At 50.1% G+C, this 7,962-nt stretch overlaps 1 long non-coding RNA gene across 3 annotated transcripts; it reads right to left on the minus strand.

Moving 5' to 3' along the window:
* Nucleotides 1-301: 301 nt before the first annotated feature.
* LOC144246141 (uncharacterized) lies at nt 302-5,413 on the minus strand. 3 transcript variants are annotated; one of them, XR_013339825.1, is made up of 4 exons: nt 5,297-5,413; nt 3,501-3,575; nt 3,289-3,380; nt 302-651 (listed from the first exon to the last, which is right to left on the minus strand). It is a non-coding gene; the product is annotated as an uncharacterized LOC144246141 (long non-coding RNA). The 3 variants fall into 3 exon arrangements; XR_013339824.1 differs by lacking the exon at nt 5,297-5,413 and adding an exon at nt 4,024-4,370; XR_013339826.1 differs by lacking the exon at nt 5,297-5,413 and adding an exon at nt 3,808-4,002.
* Between the last annotated feature and the right edge of the window lie 2,549 nt (nt 5,414-7,962).

A 7,962-nucleotide genomic window follows, 5' to 3' on the forward strand; every position in this document is an offset into this window, starting at 1 on the left:
CCCCAGGACAAACCTTCCCAAGCTGGAAGCAAAGCTGGGGGCAGGGAGGGAAATCCAAGAGGGTGGTGGAAGGGCTTTCTCCAGCTCTGGACGCCCTCAAGGCAGGGGTGATTTTTGGGAGTTGTTAAATGCTGCAGCAGCTCCCTCCCTGTGCGAGAGCTGCCTCAGCTTGGGCGAGTGTGAGGATGTCCAGCTCTCCTTAGGGCTTGGAGCAGGGCAGGGTGCAGAGCTTGTTTAAACACTTTTAATATCAAAATACATTAACATTGAGGAGATAACACACAAAACTCTGTTGCGAGCATGGGTGCAAGCTGTCTTTATTAAAAATCACATTGACGGTGTTTTATCAAACCACTGTGAGGACAGAATGTGTCCAAAAAGCTTCACTAACCCCTTGTTCTTCTGCTGGTAGGGCAGCCTCTGACCCCAGGTCTCGGGGCTGCGTGGAGATTCCTCCCTGGAGCAGGGTCACCCCGTGAGGAAGAGCCACAGAGGTTCAGTTCTAGGACCAGGTGAGGAGCTCTTTTACTTAGCAATTGCTTTTGCTGGTTTTAATGTCACAGCTCCGGTGTTCCTTCAGACACTGTGCCCTGCAACAGCACTCGCAGCTCCTGGGCTGGGCAGGGAGCAGCTCTGCTGTGGGAAATGGACCTGTAGAAAATTGTCAGAGTTTGACAGGAGGTTTACATAGTATCTATCTGCATGGAAATAGGTTGGTTAATAGGTAAAGTGATATAACCAAAAGTAAATAAAGTAAATAGAGTAGAAGTATAATATTTGATAGAATTTTATATTTTTAAGTTATTAAATAATAAGATTTTTATAATATTGATTTTTATATTTATAAAGAAACTTAAAGTTTATAGTTTTTTGTGGGTGTAATACAAGATGTTATGTGTAAGTTGGAATTTTTGTGTAATTTACGCTTGTGTAATTTACATTTGTATTTACATTGTGTAATTTATCTATTTACATTGTTTTTTTATTTGTGGAGTGATGGTGATGTTTTTTGTGTGATCTGGTTTTATGTTTCTTATTGAAATTTACTTGGGTTTTTGTACATGTTGAGTGAGATATAAGTAAACTTTGTTTTTATATGAGAAATAAAGTTAAGTTTTGTTTTATAAAATTGTATAGAGATTTGCAAGATAATGATATAAGCTGTTATTACTACAATTTTTTAGTTATAAGTATGAAGAAGTATAAGAGTAAAATAATGTATGTTGTAAAGAAGAAATTGATAATAATTAGGAATTATTTGGATAATATCTATATTTAGTAACATAGGTGAAATTTATATAATTAGTAAGTATTAAAAGATTGTACATTATTTTAGATTTTATAACAGTTGATAAGTGTTAAATTAGTGGAAAGTTGGATAATTATGTGTAGATAATGATTTTTAAGGTTTATTTTAGAAATAAGTTTTTGTTATAATGATAAAGTTAAATTGTTAAGTTAAAATTATTTGAATTTTATTTCTTATGTAGAAAATATCTGGGTTTGTTGTTAATTATTTTATTTAGGTAGAGTTAGGGTTAGGTTACAGTTTATATTTTAATTGGCAAATGTTACTTAATTTATTTTTATATAATGTTTTTAAAAGTCATAGTTAAGAGTAAAAATGTTAGGATTAAAGATTAATTACATTATTTAATAATTGGATTTTTTAGAATAGAGATGCTTTGAATATACTAAACTTTTTTTTTAAAGATTTGAAAGTGGTTATAGATGGGATTGTGAGTTTGGATTTGGATATTCAGAGTGTGAAGGTAGAGGAAATGTAAGAGACCGATTACTTAGTGTGAAACTTAGAAAAAGAAATTAATGTTGTAGCTGGATTTTATATTGAAGTGTTTTTGTAATAATAACTGCGGAAAGTGATAAGATTCACAGTTTGGAGGAGGTTTTTAATGAAATTTCTTGTTTTTAATTTTGAAAAACATTTAAAATTATGAGATAACATTAGGTTAAATTAGAGAGTTAGTGTAGAGATTAGTTAGAGAGTTAACTTGGTTTAAGAGCTGTATAAGTAGAGAATAAAAAAAGTAGGATTTAGAAATTGTATGTGTTTTTTAGATAATTATATAAAGAGATAATAAAGTATATGAAAGTTGGTTGTAACTATTATTTAATAAATATTATTATAAAAATTAATTTATTTATATAATTTGTATATTAGTAGTAAGTGTTTGAAGAAGTTAGGATAACTTTAAAAATATTTATATATTAAGGATATAGAGTAAAAATTATTTTTAAATAGTATTATATTAATAGTAATCGCTATTTTTGGTGTTACTTATAAAAGATCAAAAGAGCAGAGATTGTAATGAAGAACAGAATTTTTGATGAAATTGATGATATAATAAACTGTATTTTTTTTACTTCTGAATAGGTGTTTGTTAGTGTTTTCTTTTAGTTGTTTTAATTGGAGATTTTTTTTAAAAGACAAAATTAACCATATACTGTAGTTTAGATAAATGATTTTTAATAAAATTTAGGAGAAGTTATATTAAATAACATTTAAATTTAGAATGAATTCTGATAGTAAGGAATAATGAAGTTAATTTTAATAGAATATTAAAGTGATAAAATGAAATTTAAGAATATTTAGATTTAAACTTAGTGAAAAATAATTTTGTTTGATTCTATTAATACTTCACTTATTGAAGGTTATGTTTAAATATTGACTTTTTAAAGTGTTTTGGAGAGATTTTAGATTGTTGAGTTATGATTGTTACTTATATCTTTTATTTATTGGGAGATATGTTTTTTAGTAAAACATTTTAATTTATATTTAGAATTGTACTAATTTGTATAGTGGGGCTTTTTTTTAAATGTAGGATAATTATTAGATTGTTTCATATTTTTGTGAACTTTGAGAAATATTTCTATGGTAAGGCTTTTCTATATTTGAAGTATGTTTTGATGGTTTTTGTTGGTTTTTTTAGGAGCTTTTCCATTCAGAATTTGAAGAGTATTTGGTGTTTGGAGGAAATAAAGTTGGGGTTTTTTTGGATAAGTTGAGTTGTATTTTTAATGTTAGTAAGGACTACTTCTGGCACATTATTTTGATTTTTTTGTTTGGTTATGGGGAGGGTCTGCTGTTAGATGTGGAAGCATGAGACTGGCACTAGGACTCTCTGTCTAATGGTTTATGAGTCTGTTAGGGAGGAGGTGTTATTTTAAGTTTCATAAAATACACTGAGAATTAGTTAAAATCATGAAAGAAACATTATGGTAATTAAAGGGTGTTATGTGTAAAGAGCTATAAATCTTTTTAAATACCTGCTTGACGTAAGGCGAGCTTAATCTCCTTTTTCTGCCCCAGAAAGCATCGGGCACGTCCGCATCGATGGCACCACCTCTGCCCACTGCTCCTGCTCCACCCGACCAAAAGCAAGAGCAAAAGTTGGTTGGGCTTTAAGAACTTGCAATAATTTGAAGCAAAATAAATCCCATTTTCCCCTGTGTTTTTTCCTTTCAGGTGCTGCACTCACCTCTGCGGACACGCGCCGAGCTCTCGCTGCAGGAACCCGTCAGGCCTCGGTGGCTGTGAGTTCACGCTCTTCTCCCTGGGGAATTTAAATAATTGTTGATTAATTGCAGAAATGTTTTCTGGAGCCTTTCCCCTTTGGTGCCCCTGTGCTGTGTGTGGGACGAGGGCAGAGGAGCCTCGGGCTGGAAAGGGGCAGGAGAAAGGCAAAGGGACCCCCCGGTGTCCCCAGGGCACCGTGGGGACAGAACGGACACTGCGCGGGCACGGGGAGGCGAGGAGTGACAGTCTGGGCCAAAATCCCAGCTCACCCCAGGGAAATAAGCGAGGGACATTTTGGAGGGGAAAGCTGAGGTCACGAGTTCACCCAGCCCGGCCACGTTGTGTTTGCGCAAAGCGGCACCAGAGGTGAAGGTCAATCCTGAGCCAACCCTGCTCAACCTCTAAGTCCCAGAATAAATTCTACAAGCTGTCCACTGAGGGACTAAAAATACACAAAAGAGAACCAAGAGATTCCGAGAACAAACCAGAACATTCCTGGGAATCCCATTGCAGTGTTGTCACAGCCTTTTTGACAGAGCTGTAAGTTTTTTATTTCAACACTGCATTTCTCTGCTGGGATCATTCACTCCGTGGGCTGTGGGGATTTTTTGGGTTTGAACTCCCTCACGGTGGCCCTGACACTGCTCAGGAGCTGGAGGAAGAGCAGAGACAGTGCTCCTGGCAGGGGCAGGGAGATTTCCCCCACAGCAGATCCAGCAGCTGCCCTCCAGCCCAGCCAGGAGGGATCTGCTTTGGCTCCTGGCTCCTGCAGGGACAGAACGTGTTCAGCTGCTCCAGGTGACATTCCAGCAGCCTCATCTCCCATCCAGCCCGGCCAGGAGGGATCTGCTTTGGCTCCTGGCTGCTCCAATGACATTCTAGCAGCCTCATCTCCCATCCAGCCCAGCCAGGAGGGATCTGCTTTGGCTCCTGCAGGGACAGAACGTGTTCAGCTGCTCCAGGTGACATTCCAGCAGCCTCATCTCCCATCCAGCCCGGCCAGGAGGGATCTGCTTTGGCTCCTGCAGGGACAGAACGTGTTCAGCTGCTCCAGGTAACATTCCAGCAGCCTCATCTCCCATCCCTGCTCCTGCCCCTCCTGCTCTCAGCTCCCTCTCGACCAGCTGCACCGAGGGGAATTTATCCCACCAGCAGCAGGGGAAGGACATGAGCTCCCAACCTGGCACTTGGATTGTCCCTCTGGAGGATGCTGGCTGCTGGGATTTAGATAATTCCATACATTTGGCTGCTGAAATTTCCCAGCCCAGGGGTTTTACCACAAAGATTGTTCTCTGTGTGGTGCCTAGATTTGGGGTTCAGTATCAGCTTTGCTAGTTCAGATGAATTATACCCACAGCCCCAAATTCCCTGGTGGAATAACCAGACGGTGCCTCATGGAGATTAGAAATTCCCATGCAGAGCTGCCACTTTAGCACCAGCTAAAGTTCCAGGTAAGCTCAGTGGGATCAGGACAAGGACAGGTTTCTATTCTACAGAACTTGCTATTTAAAACCCTCATCCCCCAGCCCCAGGGATGACAGAGTTCCCTGGAATTCAGCTGATTTCACCCCCCGGAGCTCAGGCTCCAGTTAATGTTTTAAAGCAGGACAAGGCAGTGGCTGGATGCACTCCCAGCCTGTGCTGAGGCAGAACATCTCTCCTGCAGAAGCTCAGCTCCTTTCAGAGCCTCGGCATGTCCGTTTTCCTCAGGAAAGGGATGCACATCCCTGCCTGCAGCACACCTCCAGTGGGACCCACCTGTGAGAGTTTTCCATCCCTTCTGCACCTCCAGCTGGCTCCCTGGAAATCTCCGAACATCATCGCACTCGAACCTCTGATTTCAAGGCATCTCCGAGGCTCTTGCTTGGCATTTAGTACCTGTGAAGGAAGATTGCCTTGGCTGAAATACTGCTGGTGAATGATGGCCTCAGGCTGGAAAAGAGGGAGGAGATTTGGGGTGGCTGGAACATACCTGGCAGCTGTGTGGGAGCTCGGGGAGGTCGGCAACAGGGATTGCTGTCAGAGCCCCTCTGCAAACGGCCCGTGCCTCCATTCCCAGGTAATGCCAGCCGTTCCCTGGGGTCCCTGTGGGCTGTCGGTGGCGTCTGTCCGGGCTGAAGCATCCCTGCGTGCCTGTGGGGAGCAGCCCCTGGCCGAGGAGCCGCGGGCAGCCCTTCAGCCGTGTCCGTGCCAGCGCTGTCCCGTGCGCCGGTGCCCGTGCCGGGACGTGCGTTCGGCACGCTGCGAGCCACGGGCAGGGCACGGCAGCTCCCGCCCCGCAGAGCCAAGGACAGGAGGTGCTCTCTGCCCTTCGGGGGCTCCGGCGCCTCCAGCCCCGCACCGGGCACAGCCGGAGCGGGAGCAGCGGCCCCGGCGGAGCGGCCGCTCCCGGCCGCGGCGCCGCAGCCCCGCTCGTCCGGCGGGGCTCCCCCAGGGATGCGGACACGGGGCGGGGGAGGCGGGCGCTGCTGCTCGCAGGGGAGCGCGGTGGCCACGGGGCTACCGGGGCGGGGGGGCTCGGCATCCCGCGGGGGCTGCGGGGCGGCTCCGTGTCCGCCCGCGGGGCCGGAGGCGGCGCTGCGGGAGCGGCGGTGCCGATGGGGTCCCGGCCCCGACGCAGCCCCGGCTCCCCGCGGCCACAGCGAGAACGGGACCCGAGCCCCGGCGGGACCCGAGCCCCGGCGGGACCCGAGCCCCGGGCCGGCCGCAGCTGGAGCGGCGGCGCCCGTCCCGGAGCGGCTCCTCCCGGCCGCGGCGCTGCCGGTCCCGATCCCAGCCCCGATCCCGCCTCGACCCCCCGGCCCCGGCACCCCCTCCCTGCCCGCCGAGGAAGGAGCGGCTCCGCCCGGCTCCCCCAGCAGACACCGGCGGGACCAGAACCCGAATCCCGATCCTGATCTCACCTGAGCACCTCGGACGCCGCGCAGGCCGGGAGCTGCCCCGATCCGATCCCCGCACGGAGCTCCGAGCGCCGGTCCCGCCGCAGTCCGTCCGAGCATCCACACAGAACACGGGGCGGGCGCGGAGCCGCCGCCATTTACGGGCGGGGGGCGGGGCCGGGGGCGGGGCCAGCACAGGTGCGCGCACAGGTGCGCGGGGCCCCAGCGCGCCTGCGCGGGGCGGGGCCGCGGGTATTTAAACCGCGGGGCGAGCGCGGCGGAGCCATTTGGTGCTGGGCGCTCGGAGCGGGAGGTTGCGACCGGTCGGGCTCTATATTGCTTTTTCTTTTGCTTTTCTTGTGCGTTTCTTTTCTTTTGTATTTCTTTTTCTCCATACCTCTCCTATCTACCCTCCCTTCCTCCCCTCCCCCACCCCCTACTCCCTCCCCCCCCCCAAACCCCCCCCCCTCCCTCTCCCCCCTAGCCCTCCCCTCCCTCCCTCCCGGGCGGGCCCCCCTACACCCCTTTCCCTGTCCTCACTCTCTATTCCCTTACTCACCCCTTCACTATTCTGTCCCTCCATCCTTTCCCAGTTCCTTCCCTCCCCAGCCGGGCTCCCCCGTGCCCCCTCCCCCTGCTCCCCCCCACGCGCTCCCGGTTCCTCCTGCCGCCTTTCCGTGATACCTTTCCCCCTCCACACATTCCGCCTCCTTCCCCAAAGCTGCCTTCAATCTTTCTTTCCCTTCACCCTGCCTTCCCCCCAGCCCCCTCCCCGCCTGCCCTGCACACCCCGACCTCTCCCCACCGGCCCCCTGTCCTCGTCCCCTTCCCCTCGACTGCCGCTCTGCTCCCCTGTTCTGGTTCCCCATTCCCCTTTTCCTTCTTTCCTCGCAGCCGCGGGGCTCGGGGCGCCGCAGAATAAAGCCCAGAGGGCCGGAGCCGGCGCCCCCCGCCCTCGCTGGGGTCCCCACACGGGGCCGGAGCCGCTCTGCGGGTCCCCCCATTGCAGTCCAATACACGGCCCGACACTGCCGGGGTGCGGCTTTCCCGACATCACACTGGGGGTCGGGCTGGGGGTCGGGAGGGGTCCTGGGGGGAGGAGGGTGGGGGGGTTAGGAAGGGCCCCCTCATTAGGAGGGGGTCCCGGGAGGGTGGGGGGGGATAGGAAGGGCCCCCTCCGGAGGAGGGGGGTCCGGGGGAGGGGGGCGGGGTGGAGGGGGGGCCTTCCCCCCTCCAGCCCCAGCCCCTCCCCGGGACCCCTCCTCCGGACCGGGGCCCGGGGGGGTTGAGGGGGGGGGAGGGTGGGAGGGGGGGGGGGGGGGGAGGGGGGGGGGGGAAGGGTGGGGGGGGGGAGTGGGAGGGGGGGGCGGGGGGGTGGGAGGGTGGGGAGGGGGGGGGGGGGGGGAGGGTGGGGAGGGGGGGGGGGGGCGGGGGGGAGGGGGGGGGGGGGGGGGGGGGTCCCGAAAGGGGCGGCTGGTCGTGTGTGTTTCTTTTTTATGTTTGTTCACGGCGCAGAGTGACGTGAGCCCTTCTGGCCCCACCCCC

Source organism: Lonchura striata, chromosome 4, assembly GCF_046129695.1.
Source record: "Lonchura striata isolate bLonStr1 chromosome 4, bLonStr1.mat, whole genome shotgun sequence".
In the NCBI taxonomy this organism is placed as follows: Eukaryota; Metazoa; Chordata; class Aves; order Passeriformes; family Estrildidae; genus Lonchura; species Lonchura striata.